Genomic DNA, 23,780 nt, shown 5'->3' with positions numbered 1-23,780 from the left:
TTTATAAAAGTTTATAGATAAACGTTTAAGGTGCAGCCGTTTGACCAAACGCAAAAATACGATTTTACCGTGAAATACCGTTACAAATCTCCAAATTTAAAAGAAAAACGAGGGGGAACGTTGTGAGTTGCTGCGGACACCGCAACTCTACATTTATACCCGATACTTAGTCAGAATGGCTCTCCTCCGGCAGACGCCGCTAATATTAAACGACACGACAAAGAGTGCGTGCGAGAAAGACAGAAAATCAGTCTGCGCGTTACGTCGGGCGCTGCGTAGCCACTGCAAATTGATATCTTGCTTTTGATATGCTTGATAGATATGATCATTATCTATGATTCTGCGTTTTTAGTTTTCTCGAATCTGCAATATTGTGGATGAAACAGATATTCGTCCTTTGTGGGGACGGCAGGGGGTGGGGCGAAATTTTGAGTTATACGTTTTATAGTAGGATCTAACAGAAGTGCGGATACCAAATTTGGTTACTCTAGCCTTAATAGTCTCTGAGATTTGTGGATGCCCCAGATTTTCGTCCTTTGCGGGGGCGGAAGGGGGTGTGGCGAAATTTGGACACGAAACGGTCAAGGTCCGATATCACAGGAGTGTGGATACCAAATTTGGTTGCTCTGGCTCTTATAGGTTCTGAGATCCTTGACCTCATATTTTGCAATTGGCAAAACCGACCATGAAACCTGTGTGTTAGAGAGAGACAGAGCGAGAAAGAATGAAATTCTTTTCTTGATTCTGGCTATAATAATTATACGATCTGGTTGAGATCTTACATTCTGAAACATATAGTCATCTTTTACGATTCTGCGTTTTTGGTTTTATCGTATCTTTAAAAATGTGGATGCCACAGATTTTCGTCCTTTGTGGGGGCGAAAGTGGGCGGGGCGAAGTTTTGAAATATTTTTGTAGCAGTGACATATCACAGAAGTCTGGATCCAAAACATCGTTGCTCTAGCTCTTATAGTCTTTGAGCACTAGGCGCTAATAGGGACGGACAGACGGACGGCCGGACGGACGGACAGACGGACAGACGGACAGACGGACTGACGGACAGACAGACAGACAGATTTACCACAAATCTAATATACCCCAATACTCATTTTGAGTACCGGGTATAAAAATCTCATTCATAAAATCAAATTTATTGAACTACTACGCAGAACACGTAGAGAACTGAAATTAGTGGGAATTTCGATTTTTAAATTTTGATTTTCAATGGGCATTGCAGAGGGGTGGGGGTGGATGCACCCTAAAAATATAAATATGTGTGCATCGGCATGACTCAAGCGAACGTAATTCCATTCATTCATGCACGAGCAAGGTTAGGGAGCATGCCCGCCGCTGCCTCGCTGTCTCACAGATTCGCGCACTGTCCCTATTCCCCATCAGATGCACTTTCAATAAATACCCGTCAATGTGGCAGACATGCACCAGGCACACACAAGGCACTGCCTGGCGGCTATCATTAGCTGGGTCGAAGGTGGGAATGGGAGGATGGTGGATGGTGGCCAGGGTAGAGTAAAGAGTTGCCACCGTTATCAACGGCTGGCTTAATACGCACCAGCACGCCATTTCCTAATAAAACGCTCCACGCCGTAATGACATCCAAGCCATTCAATGTCTGTAGTTCCCCCAGAGGTGCATCTTGGCAGCGACGTGCAGTGTGTTTCTGCGAGTATCTGGCAAATACATCTAACTTATGACGCTGTTTGCACCATAAAGAAATCGTTTTTCGCGCTGCATGCGCTTTGCTCGGCCAAACAATAGACAGTTGAGGCTGAGGATAGCAGCGATATGTTTTCTATACAGTCACGGCATTATTTCGCTGGATTTAATGAGCGTCGACACTCCGGCACTTGTGGGAACCTTTGGACGAGATTTGGACATACAGTTGCGGTCAAGACAATAGTAGTACAAATATGAGCCATGTTCGTTTTTTGTTGTTGTTACCTTTACCTTTGGCTTGTCAACCATTGATCTGCTTGATTCTATTATGGCTTTTCTCTGCATTACATTTCGTATTTTTGCGGGACTCATCACCACTACAGAAAAAATTGTTATCATTTTTCAGGGTAAGAGATATGTCGAGATGAGGGGCAAAATAGAATGGTGTTTCATAGGAACATTTAATAAGAACCATGAAGTTAGCCCCGCGATCGGTCCAGTTATACGCCAAAATATCAGTAGATCGGCGACTACGACAAGCGATATGGGACTCTTCTGTCCTTGCAGGAGCCTTAAAAAGTGTTATCTTGGACTCTATTATTGAAACCGTTAGAATAAGCCCTAGAAATTATAATTTACTGACACGAAGCTTTAGAAAACAATTCTTACGGTTTAAGTTTATAATGGAGGAAAAGCGTGGCTCTTCCGCTATGGCTTGGACGAGTTTTTCCTACCACGGAATTTGGGAAGGTATGTATGTGCGAACAACATATTAGATCGTCAGTTGCACGTTTGGATATTGACCGATATGATGTGATGCTGCGTTATGGCTCGGTGACATACCAGGAGGTATTATGGCCATTTTTACTAGGTATTTATGTAAACTATTCAATATATTTTATACGTAAAGGCCTAGAATTGGCATCGGAACCCAAGACTGCCACATGCTCTCTCTCTCTATATATCTATATTGGTATCGCCGTTCGCAAAAGGAAAAAATTGATATGTGGGTTAATGGGGAGGGGGAATTTTTGGTAGGGAAGGCAACGCAGACCGCGATCTCAATCTGGCATGTCAGGAACAGGAGTTACATAGAGAGATAGACATAGCTATAGACATAAAACCGCAAGCTACATCTGCTCTAATGTTAATTATTGCACTTCGTTAATCCTTTTTCCGTCTAATGACCTATTTGATTAGAGTCTTATGTATTCCGCTACCAACACCAGCCTTTATATCTCGCTGCCCTCCCTAGACTCAGCCATCTGGTAGAGTCATTCGTTATGATTATGAATATAGCAATACGCAAATTGTGAATGCCACAGAATTTCGCCTTTTGTGGGTCACGAGTCTACAAAACAAAATTGTTGCTTTTCTTCTTAGTCTCAGAGGACTAGGCGTCGAACAAGAAGAGCGGACTGACCGACAGTCACTCGAGTCGGCTATTGATGCCGATTTCTCCTGCGTGCTACTCAATCCACCACAAAACTAATCCCTTACCCCTACCAATATACAAATATGGTTAATGTTTAAAAATCTTTAAAAATAGTAAAGGTTGCCTCAACTATCGCACTTTTTTAAAGCGGTCTTATTGTTATACTTCTTATACTGGCAGCCGCTATATGTTGTTTTTAAGTTCATTCATAGTGCATGGCCAATGTTAAGTTAAACACGTCCGATGTTAAATTTTATGTTAAAGACTCTTACATTTTTCTCTCTCGCTCTGTGGTGTGAGCGTTTGGTTTGAGCGTGATTGTTCAAACGCGACGCCACCACTTGGTTTGAGCAATGCGGTTCGATGCGTTTTGACTTTGAGTGATTTTGCCATACAAAACGCAATCACGTCGAACTCAAACCCGAATCCAGCTCCGACTTGAGAGACTTTTTCCCACTCATTGGATGTTAATGTTAGCACTGCCGCACTGTTTGGCACAATTTTAACGGCCGCGGAAAAGGAAACAACGGAAATTGGTGTCGCCGCAGACAGTTTACGCCGTTAAAGTTAAACGTTCAGTACTTACCCTACTCTTTGATTCGGCAAAGACGTTATATTAGAGTAGTGTTCCAAATCAGACAAGTGCGGAGCAAGCGAAAACTTCCGAGAATCTTTTGCTTCAGAAAGCTCGGCGAAAAGAGCGATCAGCTAGCGGAAGCAAAACACAAATCGTTGCCGAGCTTGCAGTTTTCCATTTTGAATTACCCATTTTCAGGTACGTTTTCTTGTTCACTTCTGTTCTGGCCACGAAATATTTTTGTGTTGTATTCGGTTCATTCGGTTTTATCATTTTTTTGAGTTGCATTTGCCACAAGTGTTGAAGACAGGCCAACGAGCTGATAAAACAAGATGTGAAAGTAGAGCCACTATTAGCCATTAGCCACTAGCCACTAGGCAAAAACCATCGACAATTTTCGCGTGGTCGCAGCCAGTCTGTGAGCCGCCACAGAGCGGGGCTAATCATCGCTAAACAAACGCTGAAAAGGTGAGATAACAGACAGAGGAGGTCCGCTCTCGGGGTTGGAATTTTCATTATTCATTGACACCATTGCGTGGGCACAACTTTCGGAGTAGGTCGCTATTTTCATTCCCACTTATTGGTACCACTGCAGTGGCAGAAAAACTCAACAGAGGGAAGGGCGCGATCGACAGACTCAATAAGAGCTCGGATTTCATGTGGGCAGATATTTATTTTTATTTGCCCGACGAGAAGGTCCTGCATTTGCTACTGCTGCTGCTGCCGCTATGGCTGTTGCTGCTGCTTTTGTTGTTGCTGCTGCTGTGGCTGCTGCTGTTGCTGTTGTCATATGCAAATGGTGGGATGAGGGGCAGGCGCTGAAAGGGCGCGTGGGTAGGGGCGCTGTCCAGAAGTCATTAATCTCGCGACAAATCTGCTGACTTTGTCGAAATGAATTTCCTGTTTTTGCTGGCTCCGCGTCCGCCCCGGCAGATGACAAACAGTTTCCTTAGAAGCTCCACTCCAGAGAGTCTGGAACGGTATCGGTTTTGCGGGCTGTTTGTTATTTATGAAACCAAATATGTTGACCCTTTTCTGATTTGAGCCCACACGTCAGTGTGGCAGGTCAGGGCAAACGCACACAGAAGAGCACACACTCGTAAACATAAGACATTCGGCGTTCCGCGGAACGGACAGTGCTTTAAACAGCTGGATCAGTCCTGAGTCCCCCCCCCCCCCCCCACCATATTGCGCAATCGCCTAGCCTGGGAAAAGCGTGAATGGAATGGGGGAACAGGAACGGGGCTCAAAGTCACTCGCTGAGTGGCTTCACGGGGGACGGGGTGCTGCAGCTGTCGACCAACTTAAACCCAACTTATCCCATCCTCAACAGCTTTGGAGCTGGGTTCAACTTCTTCGCTGTGCTTTTTGGGCAGCGCAACATTGTTTCCCAAATGTACTGAGCTCTATCTGGGAGATCAGTTTTCTGGCTACACGAATAGCACGTGCTTCAGTGCATGCATTTGCGACTGCGACTCTGACTCCGCCGTAGACTCCGACTCCATGCGACTCATAACATGATACGCACTGGGCAGAGGTGGACCGGGCTGAGAGTTGACATGCGAGCGGGCTAATCTAATACGAGTATGCAAAATACGAAATGCAAATGTAACTAAAGGCGGTACGTTTCCTATACTGGAATCCCTTTCAAGGGAGGCTCTGGAACCGCAGTGAAACTCAGCACCACGCTTGATGCTTTTTTTGGCCAGCTCCGGTCTTAAGGTTGAAATTATGCACTTGTTGCCCAAGTGCATCAGCAGACTCTGATCGGCGCAGCAAAAAATGCAATTCAATACAAACAGAAATGAGCAAAAAAAGATCCAGAATAAATGCCCAAAAACATAAAAACAGGTCTTTTGAAGCGGCGGCCAACGGTCAAACTGCATCTCGAGAAGGCATTCGCTGTATCCAGACAGACCCAAGCCCCAAACTCTCCAAAACTGTATGTGTGGTGTGTGTGTGTGTGTTTATCTGTGGGATTGCGGATGTGTATGCGTGATATTGTGCTTGGCAATGCAGTTGCTGCTGGCGAGAATGCATTTTATGCCATGCTGCTTGTCCGCTCTTGCTGCTTGCTGCTTTCTGTTGCTGCGGCGCTCCTTGCATTTTTGGTTGCTGTGCCTCTGGCGTGGCCGCTCCGTTCCTCACTGTTGGCTCCACGGTCCCCGAAAGAAATGTCTGCAAGCTTTGAGGAATTCGCGATATCTCCGAGTACAGTAACTTTTCTTTCTTAATTGTAATTTCTGTATACAGTTTACAGAGGGCATTTTGGTTATTCATACAAACTTTTCATCGTAAACATAAAAAACGAGGGGGAACGTTGTGAGTTGCTGCGGAGACCGCAACTCTACAGTTATACCCGATACTAAGTCAGTATGGCTCTCCTCCGGCAGACGCCGCTAATATTAAACGACACGACAAGGAGTGCGTGCGAAAATCAGTCTGAGCGTGACGTCGGGGGCTGCGTAGCCAGTGCAAATTGATTTGTTCCTTTTGGCTATAAAAATGATCTGATCTGATCCAGATTCAGCAATCTGGTAGATATGGTCATTATCTATGATTCTGCGTTTTTAGTTTTCTCGAATCTGCAATATTGTGGATGCAACAGATTTTCGTCCTTTGTGGGCGCGGAAGGGGGTGGGGCGAAATCCTGAGATATACGTTTTATAGTGAGATCTACCAGAAGTGCAGATACCAAATTTGGTTACTCTAGCCTAAATATACTCTGAGATTTGTGGATGCCCCAGATTTTCGCCCTTTGCGGGGGCGGAAGGGGGTGTGGCGAAATTTGGACACGAAACGGTCAAGGTCCGATATCACAGAAGTGTGGATACCAAATTTGGTTGTTCTGGCTCTTATAGGTTCTGAGATCCTTGAACTCATATTTTTCAATTGGCAAAACCGACATGAAACCTGTGTGTTAGAGAGAGACAGAGCGAGAAAGAATGAAATTGTTTTCTTGATTCTGGCTATAATTATTATACGATCTGGTTGAGATTTTACACTCTAAAACATATAGTCATCCTCTACGACTCTGCATTTTTGGTTTTATCGTATCTTTAAAAATGTGGATGCCACAGATTTTCGTTCTTTGTGGGGGCGTAAGTGGGCGGGGCGAAGTCTTGAAATATTTTTGTAGCAGTGACATATCACAGAAGTCTGGATCCAAAACATCGTTGCTCTAGCTCTTATAGTCTTTGAGCACTAGGCGCTGAAGGGGACGGACGGACGGACGGACGGACGGACAGACGGACAGACAGACAGGGCTCAATCGACTCGGCTATTGATGCTGATCAAGAATATATATACTTTATGGGGTCGGAAACGATTCCTTCTGGACGTTACACACATCCACTTTTACCACAAATCTAATACACCCCAATACTCATTTTGAGTATCGGGTATAATTACCTATTGGATACTTAGGTACCTATGGTTTCTGTATTATTAATGTGACGCATTTATATGCAGTGACTCATATTTCATATTTGTACGTAAACTCGTTTCGGATGCAATTGTTCCCATGGACTTGATCCATGTCCATATTCCCGGCAAAAATAGCTCTCATACTTTAATTTCTATTGTTCTCTGGTTCTGGTTTTGATTCTGATTCTGGTTCTGACTTATATCACACACAGTATACACATAATATCGTTCATTACAAATGCAAGCAGTTGCATTGCCAACTGGCGCGTTTCCCTGGTCAAAGCTGATTCTGAGCCGCTATTTGTTGGAAACTCTTAAAGGTACGTACGTTGGGGTTTCTCTCGGTTAAAGTGCTTTGGCAATTAACAAATTAATACAAAAAGCTAATAACAGTTTTAACACGCCACTACACACATAAAGCTGATGACAGACTAACTACAAAAACAAAAAAAAAAACATTTTAATGATTCCAAACTATCTATGGAGCACCCAGTTATTTCATAATACTCGAGAGGCTGGTGTAGCCGCTGTTGGGCTGGACGGGCTCCTGCTCGCGTCTGCAGCAGCCGCAGCAGCAAATGCTCCTCACAATATCCACGAAGCTTGTCTGGTCAAAGTCATCCAGATCGGACATGAAGACGCCAGAGCTGATATCCTCGGCGGTGCGGGTGCCAACAAATGCCTTGAGATCGGTGGTTGGGAAGCCATCCTTGTAATACGCCTTTATCGTATCGTAGGCATCCATAATGACGGCAATAAACAGAGACAGCACTACATAAATGTAGAGCGATATAAAGGAATACAGGTAGATCTGACAGAACCACCACAACCAGGTGGCCTTGCTCGACAGGGTGTCAAAGGTGGCAAACATATCGTCGCCATTGATAAGCGCAAACAAACACTCAGAGGTGGTGGCCAGCGAGCGGAACTTCATGTGGTAGGGTCCCAGAATAAGCCAGCCGCAGAAGACAAATCCAGCATAGATCAGCAGGGCGACAATCAGGAATCGCAGAATCTTTGGAGCCGCAACACTACAAACCACACAAGCAGATTTCCGATGCCAAGGAACAGGGAGCAGGTATCCCATTGATCCACAACCAAGTAGCGTCCTTCGATCTGCTCTTTAAGAGCAGACCCAATGATCAGCAGGATATTATTAAAAATGATCATAATGTACCAAAAGTTGACGAACTCCAGGCGACCGTCGAAGCTTAAGTCCTTGCCAAAATGCGACCGGAAAAAGTTGACAGTCGTGCATCTCAGAAGGTATGCTCTCCACAAGACCCTCGTGCACAGGGCAAAGGATAAGGCGCAGGTTAGAAGGACAAATATATTGATCACGCTCCTTAGCATGAAGTCGAAGTTCGCCTCCGATATTCGCCTCGGTAGCTCCATGGCACTTCAATCGCGTGGCCTCGGCATCCAGCGACAATAACATCTGGCCGTCATGGTCCCGGTTGTTGAACAGTATGGCTATTTCGAACCTAAAGCAATCTGGAGCCGACAAGGGTCCATCATTGGCCTTGAAGTTCACAGTCTTGATCTTAAACGTCAGCTGTGCCGACACCAGAGACGCGAAATTGACCTCCACTCCGCGCTGCCTAAGATAGTTCTCCACTCCGATGCTGGTCTCGTTCGGTGGCAGCGATTCGCACACCTCGTCGATGTGGGGATCAAAGATGTAGGACTCGTTGAAACCAAATATGGTGCCCTCTCGATAGTTCTGTAGACACAGCTTCAACGCCGGCATTGTATTGTTGTGCGTAGGATAGTCGTACGGGCCAATCGATCGGCTCACATTGGCATATCCGTTGACTGCATACTGCACTGTGTCATAGAATTCCGATTTCAAATACAAGGCGATGGGACCGACCGCGGGTGGATAGCTCTCAACCTCACGCGACGAGTCCCAGCCCCTCAGGAACAGGTGCGAGAAGGCTAATCGGTTTTCCCCCGTATAGTTGATGTGGTTGTAACGCGAGTGGGCAAAAAGGCACAGCTGCATCGTCACCAGAAAGATCTTCACAATCTTCACGACAAACTTGTAGGGGAATTTGCGCCTCGCCTGCCACTTCTCGATGGGATTCATGAAGTAAAACTGCAGCTTTCGTCTCATGCGTTCTTCATAATAGGAGGAGGCGGAAGACGTAGGCCCCGAGAACTCTGGCTGCTCCACATGACCCTCCACAGAAATGGGACCGTCAGCAGTGGTGGGCACAGCGGGCATGGGTACAACGGGGGCCACTGGTGTGGATTGGATGTGCGCCTGTCGGTGTAGTGTCCTGGTGATGCTGGGCAGCCTCATAGCTGTCCGTACGGCGTTTGACGGCTGGAGCTTCTGCTGCTGTCGCGGCTGCGGCTCCAACGCCGGCTCCAACGAGTCTGGAACGGTATCGGTTTTGCGGGCTGTTTGTTATTTATGAAATCAAATATGTTGACCCTTTTCTGATTTGAGCCCACACGTCAGTGTGGCAGGTCAGGGCAAACGCACACAGAAGAGCACACACTCGTAAACATAAGACATTCGGCGTTCCGCGGAACGGACAGTGCTTTAAACAGCTGGATCAGTCCTGAGTCCCCCCCCCCCCCCCCCCCCCCCCCCACCATATTGCGCAATCGCCTAGCCTGGGAAAAGCGTGAATGGAATGGGGGAACAGGAACGGGGCTCAAAGTCACTCGCTGAGTGGCTTCACGGGGGACGGGGTGCTGCAGCTGTCGACCAACTTAAACCCAACTTATCCCATCCTCAACAGCTTTGGAGCTGGGTTCAACTTCTTCGCTGTGCTTTTTGGGCAGCGCAACATTGTTTCCCAAATTTACTGAGCTCTATCTGGGAGATCAGTTTTCTGGCTACACGAATAGCACGTGCTTCAGTGCATGCATTTGCGACTGCGACTCTGACTCCGCCGTAGACTCCGACTCCATGCGACTCATAACATGATACGCACTGGGCAGAGGTGGACCGGGCTGAGAGTTGACATGCGAGCGGGCTAATCTAATACGAGTATGCAAAATTCGAAATGCAAATGTAACTAAAGGCGGTACGTTTCCTATACTGGAATCCCTTTCAAGGGAGGCTCTGGAACCGCAGTGAAACTCAGCACCACGCTTGATGCTTTTTTTGGCCAGCTCCGGTCTTAAGGTTGAAATTATGCACTTGTTGCCCAAGTGCATCAGCAGACTCTGATCGGCGCAGCAAAAAATGCAATTCAATACAAACAGAAATGAGCAAAAAAAGATCCAGAATAAATGCCCAAAAACATAAAAACAGGTCTTTTGAAGCGGCGGCCAACGGTCAAACTGCATCTCGAGAAGGCATTCGCTGTATCCAGACAGACCCAAGCCCCAAACTCTCCAAAACTGTATGTGTGGTGTGTGTGTGTGTGTTTATCTGTGGGATTGCGGATGTGTATGCGTGATATTGTGCTTGGCAATGCAGTTGCTGCTGGCGAGAATGCATTTTATGCCATGCTGCTTGTCCGCTCTTGCTGCTTGCTGCTTTCTGTTGCTGCGGCGCTCCTTGCATTTTTGGTTGCTGTGCCTCTGGCGTGGCCGCTCCGTTCCTCACTGTTGGCTCCACGGTCCCCGAAAGAAATGTCTGCAAGCTTTGAGGAATTCGCGATATCTCCGGGTACAGTAACTTTTCTTTCTTTATTGTAATTTCTGTATACAGTTTACAGAGGGCATTTTGGTTATTCTTACAAACTTTTCATCGTAAACATAAAAAACGAGGGGGAACGTTGTGAGTTGCTGCGGAGACCGCAACTCTACAGTTATACCCGATACTAAGTCAGTATGGCTCTCCTCCGGCAGACGCCGCTAATATTAAACGACACGACAAGGAGTGCGTGCGAGAGAGACAGAAAATCAGTCTGAGCGTGACGTCGGGGGCTGCGTAGCCAGTGCAAATTGATTTGTTCCTTTTGGCTATAAAAATGATCTGATCTGATCCAGATTCAGCAATCTGATAGATATGGTCATTATCTATGATTCTGCGTTTTTAGTTTTCTCGAATCTGCAATATTGTGGATGCAACAGATTTTCGTCCTTTGTGGGTGCGGAAGGGGGTGGGGCGAAATCCTGAGATATACGTTTTATAGTGAGATCTACCAGAAGTGCAGATACCAAATTTGGTTACTCTAGCCTAAATAGTCTCTGAGATTTGTGGATGCCCCAGATTTTCGCCCTTTGCGGGGGCGGAAGGGGGTGTGGCGAAATTTGGACACGAAACGGTCAAGGTCCGATATCACAGAAGTGTGGATACCAAATTTGGTTGTTCTGGCTCTTATAGGTTCTGAGATCCTTGAACTCATATTTTTCAATTGGCAAAACCGACCATGAAACCTGTGTGTTAGAGAGAGACAGAGCGAGAAAGAATGAAATTGTTTTCTTGATTCTGGGTATAATTATTATACGATCTGGTTGAGATTTTACACTCTAAAACATATAGTCATCCCCTACGACTCTGCATTTTTGGTTTTATCGTATCTTTAAAAATGTGGATGCCACAGATTTTCGTTCTTTGTGGGGGCGGAAGTGGGCGGGGCGAAGTCTTGAAATATTTTTGTAGCAGTGACATATCACAGAAGTCTGGATCCAAAACATCGTTGCTCTAGCTCTTATAGTCTTTGAGCACTAGGCGCTGAAGGGGACGGACGGACGGACGGACGGACGGACAGACGGACAGACAGACAGGGCTCAATCGACTCGGCTATTGATGCTGATCAAGAATATATATACTTTATGGGGTCGGAAACGATTCCTTCTGGACGTTACACACATCCACTTTTACCACAAATCTAATATACCCCAATACTCATTTTGAGTATCGGGTATAATTACCTATTGGATACTTAGGTACCTATGGTTTCTGTATTATTAATGTGACGCATTTATATGCAGTGACTCATATTTCATATTTGTACGTAAACTCGTTTCGGATGCAATTGTTCCCATGGACTTGATCCATGTCCATATTCCCGGCAAAAATAGCTCTCATACTTTAATTTCTATTGTTCTCTGGTTCTGGTTTTGATTCTGATTCTGGTTCTGACTTATATCACACACAGTATACACATAATATCGTTCATTACAAATGCAAGCAGTTGCATTGCCAACTGGCGCGTTTCCCTGGTCAAAGCTGATTCTGAGCCGCTATTTGTTGGAAACTCTTAAAGGTACGTACGTTGGGGTTTCTCTCGGTTAAAGTGCTTTGGCAATTAACAAATTAATACAAAAAGCTAATAACAGTTTTACCACGCCACTACACACATAAAGCTGATGACAGACTAACTACAAAAACAAAAAACAAAAACATTTTAATGATTCCAAACTATCTATGGAGCACCCAGTTATTTCATAATACTCGAGAGGCTGGTGTAGCCGCTGTTGGGCTGGACGGGCTCCTGCTCGCGTCTGCAGCAGCCGCAGCAGCAAATGCTCCTCACAATATCCACGAAGCTTGTCTGGTCAAAGTCATCCAGATCGGACATGAAGACGCCAGAGCTGATATCCTCGGCGGTGCGGGTGCCAACAAATGCCTTGAGATCGGTGGTTGGGAAGCCATCCTTGTAATACGCCTTTATCGTATCGTAGGCATCCATAATGACGGCAATAAACAGAGACAGCACTACATAAATGTAGAGCGATATAAAGGAATACAGGTAGATCTGACAGAACCACCATAAGCAGGTGGCCTTGCTCGACAGGGTGTCAAAGGTGGCAAACATATCGTCGCCATTGATAAACGCAAACAAACACTCAGAGGTGGTGGCCAGCGAGCGGAACTTCATGTGGTAGGGTCCCAGAATAAGCCAGCCGCAGAAGACAAATCCAGCATAGATCAGCAGGGCGACAATCAGGAATCGCAGAATCTTTGGAGCCGCAACACTACAAACCACACAAGCAGATTTCCGATGCCAAGGAACAGGGAGCAGGTATCCCATTGATCCACAACCAAGTAGCGTCCTTCGATCTGCTCTTTAAGAGCAGACCCAATGATCAGCAGGATATTATTAAAAATGATCATAATGTACCAAAAGTTGACGAACTCCAGGCGACCGTCGAAGCTTAAGTCCTTGCCAAAATGCGACCGGAAAAAGTTGACAGTCGTGCATCTCAGAAGGTATGCTCTCCACAAGCCCCTCGTGCACAGGGCAAAGGATAAGGATAAGAAGGACAAATATATTGATCACGCTCCTTAGCATGGAGTCGAAGTTCGCCTCCGATATTCGCCTCGGTAGCTCCATGGCACTTCAATCGCGTCGCCTCGGCATCCAGCGACAATAACATCTGGCCGTCATGGTCCCGGTTGTTGAACAGTATGGCTATTTCGAACCTAAAGCAATCTGGAGCCGACAAGGGTCCATCATTGGCCTTGAAGTTCACAGTCTTGATCTTAAACGTCAGCTGTGCCGACACCAGAGACGCGAAATTGACCTCCACTCCGCGCTGCCTAAGATAGTTCTCCACTCCGATGCTGGTCTCGTTCGGTGGCAGCGATTCGCACACCTCGTCGATGTGGGGATCAAAGATGTAGGACTCGTTGAAACCAAATATGGTGCCCTCTCGATAGTTCTGTAGACACAGCTTCAACGCCGGCATTGTATTGTTGTGCGTAGGATAGTCGTACGGGCCAATCGATCGGCTCACATTGGCATATCCGTTGACTGCATACTGCACTGTGTCATAGAATTCCGATTTCAAATACAAGGCGATGGGACCGACCGCGGGTGGATAGCTCTCAACCTCACGCGACGAGTCCCAGCCCCTCAGGAACAGGTGCGAGAAGGCTAATCGGTTTTCCCCCGTATAGTTGATGTGGTTGTAACGCGAGTGGGCAAAAAGGCACAGCTGCATCGTCACCAGAAAGATCTTCACAATCTTCACGACAAACTTGTAGGGGAATTTGCGCCTCGCCTGCCACTTCTCGATGGGATTCATGAAGTAAAACTGCAGCTTTCGTCTCATGCGTTCTTCATAATAGGAGGAGGCGGAAGACGTAGGCCCCGAGAACTCTGGCTGCTCCACATGACCCTCCACAGAAATGGGACCGTCAGCAGTGGTGGGCACAGCGGGCATGGGTACAACGGGGGCCACTGGTGTGGATTGGATGTGCGCCTGTCGGTGTAGTGTCCTGGTGATGCTGGGCAGCCTCATAGCTGTCCGTACGGCGTTTGACGGCTGGAGCTTCTGCTGCTGTCGCGGCTGCGGCTCCAACGCCGTAGTTTTGCATTTCAATGTATTGCACTGGCTGCGTCGCGAGGGTCGCGGGGCGTGCGTTGTTGTTCTGCGTGTAAAAACTTTCCTTTGCTTGTCGTCCAGGTCAACATGCAAAGGAAGAATCTACACAAGCGCAACAAGCAGACGGGAAGGGGATCAAGAGAATGTATAGTAACTAAATGCGCGACTTATTCGACCGAAATAATATTAAATACCCAAAAATAACGAGAGATACGAAATTGCTTTGTTTATCGCGGCCCAAAATTTCGACTCGCACGCAAACAAAAGCTCTCGATCATTCGAAGGACCATGAAGATACCCCAAGTCCCATATCCCAGATCATATCAGATCTATCTAAACGTTAGACACCTGAGGAGAGACTCCCTCTCTCCGCACGTGTCGGTGCATCGGTACATCGGTGCATCGGTACGAGTAGTAAAAAAGTTATTTGCGATAGCTTCCGCAGGGGTTATACTAGTGCAAACCCATTGACTGCACCAGGTCTAAAAATAGCCACCGGGCAGGCGTCTTTCCGCTCCAACGCGGGAATGCAGCTTGAGCTGCGTGTATGTTTGCGTGTGCGACGGCTGTGGACACAGACGGAGAGAGGAAACTGCAGTTGGAGCGTCCTACAAAATGTCACAGCGCATGCTAACGCCATAAGTTTCGGTCCGAGCGACGGACACTGGCTTGGACAGGAACCATGACGCAGTGGGTCATTAAGTGTTCACCTGAAAAGGGCAGGCAACACGCCTGCCTGCATGCTGGTGGTGCCTGCTGCAGCTGCATGCAACGGCAACATCCGCAGCAGGAGCCGTTCGAGCTGCTGAACTTTCGGTAATGGCGGCCCGCACTCGGGGGGAACCGCTTCAAGTGGGCTAATCTATTAGGGCTCCGCCGCTGCCTCCGTGAGGACGAGGAGGCGGTTGTTGTCATCGCCTCAAGGACGTTCGCGAGTCGGCCAAATTAGGATACTTGAGAAAAACCACACTACAGTCACGTTTCATTGGCCTCTCTGTGCAGAAATTGTTGCATGTCTGCTCCGGCCTGCCCAATCCCTGCATATGTTGTCTCGAGCCCGTCCTTAGTGTCATGACGATTGCAGTGGCAACCGCGATGGCATCCAAAGTAAAGCAAATGCCAAACTAGCGACCCAAGCAAACAACCAAACAAACAAACAGGCAGACAGACAGACAGACAGGCAGACAGACAGGCAGACACCGAGGTGGGGGCAGAGACGGACTCTCAGAGCCAGACGGAGGGGGACGCGGCTGCATAATGTGCGGCAAGGCAACAACGCCACGACAACTACAAGCGGCGACAGCAACAGGTTCTTTATTTTTAGTAGTCGCATTTTGAAAACCGCCTGCTCAATGTCAACTTAACGTTTGAGACTTAATTGTTGGCTCTCTGCCGTTTTGTCGTTCTTGTACAAAAGATTGTGTGCCCGAAGCGAGTTCTTCGGCCAAGTGGCTGCACTCGCACTCCCTCCCTGCATTGCGATAGCGATGCCCAAGAGCTCCATCCCAAGAACTTTGTGCATTTTATAATGGAACCTGGAACTTGCAAGTGAACTCATCTCATCCTCTTTTTTGCGCGTGCGTCTTTTATCCACAGCTTTGGCCGTTCTCCATCGCCTGGTCATGCCTCATCACCATCAAACGAACAGCCACAACAATTTGACATTTTTAAAATCAAATTACGAGGTTTGCTATTTATATTTCGGGAATGGGCAATACTAAAGCCAATACGTAAAATCTGGCAACGCCATAATAAACTTTGTCATTTTTAAGCACATATGTACGTACAACGTTTTTATGTACAATAGGTTTTTGTTTTGTTCACGATCACTTAAAAAACAATTTGGCAAAAAAATGGAAATTTCTCGAGAGCGTTTTCGTTGGATTATTTTTCACAACTTTCGACTTGGATTATCCCAACAAGAATGTGTTGATGAACTTAGTTCTTTATATGGCGAGAAAGCACCATCAAAAACGACAGTTTATCGCTGGTTTGCAAAGTTTAATAGTGGTCGTAGTTCAGTCGCTGACGAATTCCGTGAAGGTCGCCCAAAATCGGTTGTTGTGCCACAAAACATCGATGGTGTGCGTGAACTGATAGTGCAAGATCGACATGTGACATATCGTGAGATAGAGGCATCCTTGCACATTAGTTCCACTTCAATACATTCCATTTTACATGAACACTTAGTTGTAAAAAAGGTTTGCTCTCGTTGGATACCCCATAACTTATCACTCGCTCAAAAAAAAACTCGTGTCGATTGGAGTAAAGAAATGCTTAAAAAGTTCGTCCGAGGTGCTTCAAAAGATGTTTATAAAATCGTGACAGGTGATAATTCATGGATATATGCGTATGAGCCGGAAACTTAACAGCAATCGACCGTGTGGGGGTTTCAAAATGAGCAAAATCCAACAAAAGTTGTTCGAGCACGAAGCACTTCGAAGAAAATGGTCGCCTGTTTCTTCGGGAGAATGGGTCATGTGGCCACTGTTCCGCTAGAGAAACGTAGGACTGTCAATTCTGAGTGGTACACGACCATTTGTTTGCCGGAGGTCTTCGGAGACATTCGAAAAAACCAACTGCCGAGCACGAATCATTCTCCATCATGACAATGCGAGCTCGCACACATCTCGACAAACAGGTGAATTTTTAAGCAGTCAAAACGTCGAATTTATGACTCATCCTCCCTACAGTCCTGACTTGGCACCCAATGACTTCTTTTTATTCCCTAACATCAAAAAAAAACTGCGTGGTCAACGTTTTACGAGCGCCGAAGAAGCAGTTGAAGAGTTTAAAAACCATGTTTTGGAGGTGTCTCAAGAGGAGTGGAAAAACTGCTATGACCAATGGTTCAAGCGAATGCAAAAGTGTATTGATCATCAGGGGGAATATTTTGAAAAACAATAAAACCATTTTCATTTAAAAATTGTTGTTCTTATTTCCTATTCCCGAAATATAAATAGCAACCCTCGTACAAATTCAAACGCAGAGAAATGCCGACGATCCGCGCACTTCCTGTGGCATCAGCGGAAGCGCGTACACCACCGAACCAATTAGCGGCAACAATGTCAAAGACGTCAGCAGCATCCGAATCGTCCGCAACGGCAGTGGCATCGACATCGACGACAACTACTAGCCACAAAAGTAGATCAATTCTAAGTTTATTTATAGTAATCGCATGGAACTCTCTGCAAGAATTGGCCAGTGACGGGAATGACGATGGCTGTGTCAGGGCTGCTGGCGACCATGGCCGTGACGTCAATGCGGACCGAGTGAGACATAGACGCACGCCCGGTACTCGCGATCCAAGTGACGAGGTGTCAATGGCACGTGAACACCATAAGCAGCAAGGCAAACAGAAACCCCTATCTGGTTCTAGTCCACATCGGAGGAGGACCCGCCTGCGAGCCACTTCTCAAGCGGTGTCGATGGCTCTGTTTGCTTTCGGATTGCTGCTACTTAATATGCGGCCGGCGGCGGGTAAGTGTCCAGATACTTTTTCTGACTCACACTTGCTTGAGGAGAGAATGACCCAAAATCATCCCTCTGTGTCTCCAAATATATCTCCTCTCCCTTCGTGCCTGCGGCTGTGCGTCGGTCGCTCGCCCTTGCCCTGGCGGATCGAACGACAAATGTGACACATTTTATTCAAATATGACGCAATTTCTCACGGCAGAGCTGTTGTTTGTATCGCATTCACTGCTTGGCATGCCGGGTCGATCAAAACAAAACAAACAGATCAAAAAAAGACCGGCCCGCGAATTCCCCCTCCAGCATGCTGCGGTATTTGGGATCGTTGGAACGACTTCTGCCTCAAGTTAGTAAGCGGCAGGAACACTCCCTACGGATTCCATTTGGTAAACACGCCAATATTTATGGTGGCTATATCCAGCGCATGTCGTATCGCTTAGGTCGACTGTTTCGTTCTAATTCTAATAAAAATCTGCCCAAATCTTGCTCTCCTCCCTCCGCAGCCGGCACCTGCTGGCAGACCCACCTGGGCAGCGGCAAGTGCAGCCAGATACCGATCTCCTACCGATCGCGAGCTGAGCAGCGTGGAGTACTTCTTTGCGACGGCCATCGGAGGCGGCGTCGAGTGCGCTCCGTGCATTGGTAAGTGCGTAACGAGGTACCACCAGTAAGTGTGCGCCCTTACATATGTACATACATATGTATATCAGTAAGATACTATTTACCTTTTGTACATGGCCGATATTTTGGGAGAGATGGGCTATAGACTGATCAGTAGCAGCGAGCTTCGTGGGACGAGAAGTAAAGATTAGGCAAATCATACAGCGATTAAATCAGCTATGATAATTGTCGCTAGCAAAGAGTATTAAAACGAAAGAAACGATAATCTAACTACCAAATAAGGTACATATGCAGGTACCCGAAGGACAGGGTCTTTTCGTGTCCGACCCTTCTGGATAAATCCGGCACTATAACTCTTAGGTCGAAAATCATTGTGAATACGTGGGTACGTAGATCTGCGTCTGAGTTCTGCAGGAATCCATTCCATACTTGCAAGTCTCCCTAAAAGTGTTCACGAATAGACTATACTATATACTATAGTCCCAAATCGAGAAAAAACGAGGGGGAACGTTGTGAGTTGCTGCGGACACCGCAACTCTACAGTTATACCCGATACTTAGTCAGTATGGCTCTCCTCCGACAGACGCCGCTAATATTAAACGACACGACAAAGAGTGCGTGCGAGAGAGACAGAAAATCAGTCTGAGCGTGACGTCGGGCGCTGCGTAGCCAGTGCAAATTGATTTGTTCCTTTTGGGCATATCTGATCCAGATTCAGCAATCTGATAGATATGTCATTATCTACGATTCTGCGTTTTTAGTTTTCTCGAATCTGCAATATTGTGGATGCAACAGATTTTCGTCTTTTGTGGGGGCGGGAGGGGGTGGGGCGAAATTCTGAGATATACGTTTTATAGTGAGATCTAACAGAAGTGCGGATACCAAATTTGGTTACTCTAGCCTTAATAGTCTCTGAGATTTGTGGATGACCCAGATTTTCGTCCTTTGCGGGGGCGGAAGGGGGTGTGGCGAAATTTGGACACGAAACGGTCAAGGTCCGATATCACAGGAATGTGGATACTAAATTTGGTTGCTCTGGCTCTTATAGGTTCTGAGATCCTCGAACTCATATTTTGCAATTGGCAAAACCGACCATGAAACCTGTGTGTTAGAGAGAGACAGAGCGAGAAAGAATGAAATTGTTTTCTTGATTCTGGCTATAATAATTATACGATCTGGTTGAGATTTTACATTCTAGAACATATAGTCATCCTCTACGATTCTGCGTTTTTGGTTTTATCGTATCTTTAAAAATGTGGATGCCACAGATTTTCGTCTTTTGTGGGGGCGAAAGTGGGCGGAGCGAAGTTTTGAAATATTTTTGTAGCAGTGACATATCACAGAAGTCTGGATCCAAAACAACGTTGCTCTAGCTCTTATAGTCTTTGAGCACTAGGCGCTGAAGGGGACGGACAGACGGACGGACGGACGGACGGACAGACAGACAGGGCTCAATCGACTCGGCTATTGATGCTGATCAAGAATATATATACTTTATGGGCTCGGAAACGATTCCTTCTGGACGTTACACACATCCACTTTTACCACAAATCTAATATACCCCAATACTCATTTTGAGTATCGGGTATAAAAACACCTGACACGCCATTCGGCCATTTCAGCCCGCTAAATTATTAGCTTCTGAACGAAATAAGATATTTTCATGAAGAAGGAAGACTTAAGTTACATTGTCAATATTGAACTTTGTTCCGGTGCATATTTACTTTTGTGTATAATATAAAATATGTGGTTTTTTTCGGATCGATACGTTTAATGGTAATTTTCGCTGTATATAGCGTATATTATGTAACTGTATATTATGTAGCTGTATATTATGTAGAGGCGGCTGCCAGGCTCGCTCGACTGTTCCGGTCCGATGTGATACCTCTTGGGATCTTCCCTTTCCTGCGCCGTGAGACGTAAGGTCAGCTATTATCCCATCCAGATGCTCTTACTAAGATCGAGAGCGTGGGTGCCTATTTGTCAATGTCCTGTGAGGTGAGAATGTATGACTGCGCTGCACCTGTTTTTGCCTAGTCTGTAAAATAATAATCCATATGGAACGTAATATCTAATAAATTTAATGTTTCTAAAGAATAACTCTTGTATTAGTATTAGTGTATTAGTATGTATAGGTAATGTAGAATTTCTGGTTTATCTCGTGGTCGTTAGATGTAGCCACAGAGCCATGTCAAGTAATTTATTTGTATCAGCCAAAAGCTTTCAATACAAAGCTTACAGTCAGTGAGACTCGACTTCCACAATTGTGGAATTTTATTGATCAAAGAGATTTTTGTTCCACAAAAAGTCAGCAAAACCAGTTGTACAGATTTCATATTTTTAAATTCACATGCAAAATACGAGTGGGAACGTTGTGAGTTTATACTAGAGGTGTTAAACCAACGCCATTCGACAGGTTTGAATTTATTGACCTAAAAAATCGATCCATCGATAGTATTGGGCTTAAATAATGAGTTTTAAAATAGGCTATTAAAGGCCATTTGACACGTAAAATTAGAAAAAGATTGTTCAATATTAAACATTTTACTCATGCAGGCAGGCTCTGGCTTTGACTTTCACAAAAATGGTCCGATTTATATTCAAAAAAAGCAAGATTTCGCCGTTTTCAAAACGGATACATTTTGCTCGCCTTTTATACAACAAAACGAATCATAATTGCTGCATTAACATACATTTAACACTATTTGACATGCCCGATTCGGTTATCGGAACGTTGATATATATAACTGTTATAGCTTGTCAGATGTGCTAACTAGACAGGTGTTGCCTTTAAGATGTTTTGATCTCCTTAACTCGCGCACTTTCTACCGTCGTTTTGCTTCTTTTTAGAAGCTCTTTTGAGCGATTGAAAAAATAAAGGCATTTAGATCATGCTGTATATTTACGAAGCAACCAGGTCAGCAGTTTTTGTTTGCCAGAAACATATCAATACCAAAACTTACCAATAGAGGATAAATGCAAACAGTCTTGGAAAGGGGATATACAAGTGCAAAATTAACATTAGAACGGGGTGGATTTCACCAAGCCCGGACGGGTATATCGAATCCGCTATTGATGCTGATTAGGAATAAATATACTCAATGGGGTCGGATATACTCGCTTCTTACGCGGAGGAGCAAGTCCAGAAAAGCAGCCGCCCAAGATGTCGATGGTAAAGTCGAAGGGCTGTATAGTGTTGGCCAAGAGGCGTTCACTGCCCTCCATCTGGAATTAAAGAAGGATTATGAATCATTTATCTCCTCAGACTCTGTTAATCCTTACCCTATCCTATGTAAAATAAATGAACTTTGGGCAAAACACTTAACAATAATATAACTCAATAAAAATTGATTTTATAGACTAATATATATAACATATGTTTATTTTAGTGGTAATTTTTTGAATATTTTTGGAATATATTAAACACATTAAATACATTGTTGAGATACTAGCCGCCTATTCGAGTTTTCTATAGTTCATATTTCATAGTCATTCAGACCATAACTTTGCTTATTACATATATGGCAAAGCACTATATGTACATATGTCTATTCCTGTTTAAGCAACTGGTTTTACGCTCTGGAATGCGGCTGAGGATTAGCTGTATGTGTGCTTGTGCATGACACATCACTTTTGGAGCTCATTTAATTCTTGTTAAAAATTCTACTGGAATTCTTGTGGAAAATTTGATCGTTAACATCGAACAAGATTTTAAATTTTAAAAGGTTCATCTAATTTAATGTTACTATACTATAACATTTGAGACATAACATTTTCTATTCTTCTTAAAAATTCTATCATATTCATCTCTTTTAATATTCGGTTCCAGAAAATATCAATTTTATATATTTATATTTATTTTGTCTGGTACAGCGCACGAACACAAATAGAAATATTGGCAATTGATCCTCCACAAATGATGCCTTTGGCGAAATCTTAGACGAAATTAACTGGGTCTCACACCGGGCATCTTCTGTACAGGCGTTGATTTGAAGGAGCGTACAGGTACAAATTACATTCAATGTAATTTTAAAGATTTTCAACAGTGTTATTCTGATTCCAGGCATTTGAGTTTGAGTTCACTAGCATTGAACAATTTCCGATGCCCGTAATCGCCGCATTGGATGGCGCTGCTTTGGGTGGTGGTCGGGAAATGGCCTTGGCATGCGATATACGCACGGCAGCTTCAAAGGCTCGCCGGGGAAATCCTGCAAAACGATCCAGCGGGAGTGCGAATGGCCAAACTGGCCATTGAAAAAGGAACAGCACAGATATTCTTGCCGTACAGCGGGAGCGGAACAACATTAGATGTCGACCAACCAGTCGATAGCAATGACAATGCCATCCGGCCCAACGAGACCCGGAGCCACGATCCTTTGCACATAGGAGCCATTGAGAAAGTCACGATCGAGATGCGGCCAATGTGCTCCTGGCGGGAGAACAGCAGGAAGGCAGCCGGAACCACAAAGATTCGCTTGAAATTACCTCCTAAATATAGGCCGTTTGTACTTGTTGGTCATGGGAGGTTTTATAAAGCTGTTAAACTTTTGTTTAACGATGAAATGGCAGCGCTCTTTTATTTGGTTGTTCCGCATTGCATTCAACCCGTCAAAAATGTTGTAAAAATATTACTTTTGTTTTTTGGGCATGGGCGAGGTGCGCACTCGGGATATTTCGGCTGAGGCTCGTCTTTCGTCATTATTACTTCTAAATGATTTGCGTGGTAGGGAGAAGCTAGAATTCCGGGATAGAGAATACCACTTAACATTGATTTCATTATCCCCAAAAAAAACAAGAGAAGAACTCAATCCGTTTGCCTCTGCTGGTTCTGTTAGTCTGCCTCGATCTCAGGCCGTACTTGTCCTACCTACCATTGGCCAGTCTGCCCCCAGGCAGAATCCAAATGCCCCTGTTCTACGGCATGGGGTTAGCCGATGTCAAACTCTACGCTGTTTAGAACATTATAAAATACATTTATTCACTAAAAGAAAATTTTACCATTTCCCATGGGTTATAAACGTACAGAAACAAAACAAAAACATTGAATATATAAAATAAGTAAAAAACAGAATAAATAAAAATATATTAGCCTTTGAATATAACAACAATGTGGATGTTAAATAATTAAAAGGGAATAGGGCAAACACTGCCAACACTGCCACTGGAAACAAAATTTTACCCAATCCACTTCACACTATGCTAAATCCTACTTAACCAAATATTAGTAGTATTAGTAGTGGCAGCGATATTAGCTGACTGCTTCTGAGCTTTCGCAACTTGTAACCATGCGCCTTGTCTAAAACTATAAGCCGAATACTATAAAACCGATAATTT

At 45.1% G+C, this 23,780-nt stretch overlaps 1 long non-coding RNA gene and 2 pseudogenes across 4 annotated transcripts; 1 reads left to right on the top strand and 2 right to left on the bottom strand.

Moving 5' to 3' along the window:
• The first annotated feature begins 3,610 nt into the window (after positions 1-3,610).
• Positions 3,611-23,479, top strand: LOC117190556. 4 transcript variants are annotated; one of them, XR_004473747.1, is made up of 7 exons: positions 3,611-3,884; positions 17,318-17,834; positions 18,031-18,211; positions 18,329-18,467; positions 22,010-22,171; positions 22,320-22,451; positions 22,510-23,479. It is a non-coding gene; the product is annotated as an uncharacterized LOC117190556 (long non-coding RNA). The 4 variants fall into 4 exon arrangements; XR_004473745.1 differs by lacking the exon at positions 22,010-22,171 and having other exon boundaries at positions 22,510-23,476; XR_004473746.1 differs by lacking the exon at positions 22,010-22,171 and having other exon boundaries at positions 3,611-4,154; positions 22,510-23,476.
• On the bottom strand, positions 7,251-9,368 carry LOC117190554 (annotated as a pseudogene).
• Positions 12,430-14,239, bottom strand: LOC117190555 (annotated as a pseudogene).
• Positions 23,480-23,780: the final 301 nt, after the last annotated feature.

Source organism: Drosophila miranda (genome assembly GCF_003369915.1).
Source record: "Drosophila miranda strain MSH22 chromosome Y unlocalized genomic scaffold, D.miranda_PacBio2.1 Contig_Y1_pilon, whole genome shotgun sequence".
Classification (NCBI taxonomy): domain Eukaryota; kingdom Metazoa; phylum Arthropoda; class Insecta; order Diptera; family Drosophilidae; genus Drosophila; species Drosophila miranda.
The sequence above is the reverse complement of the archived record's forward strand: the minus strand, read 5'-3'. Positions and strand labels throughout refer to the sequence as shown.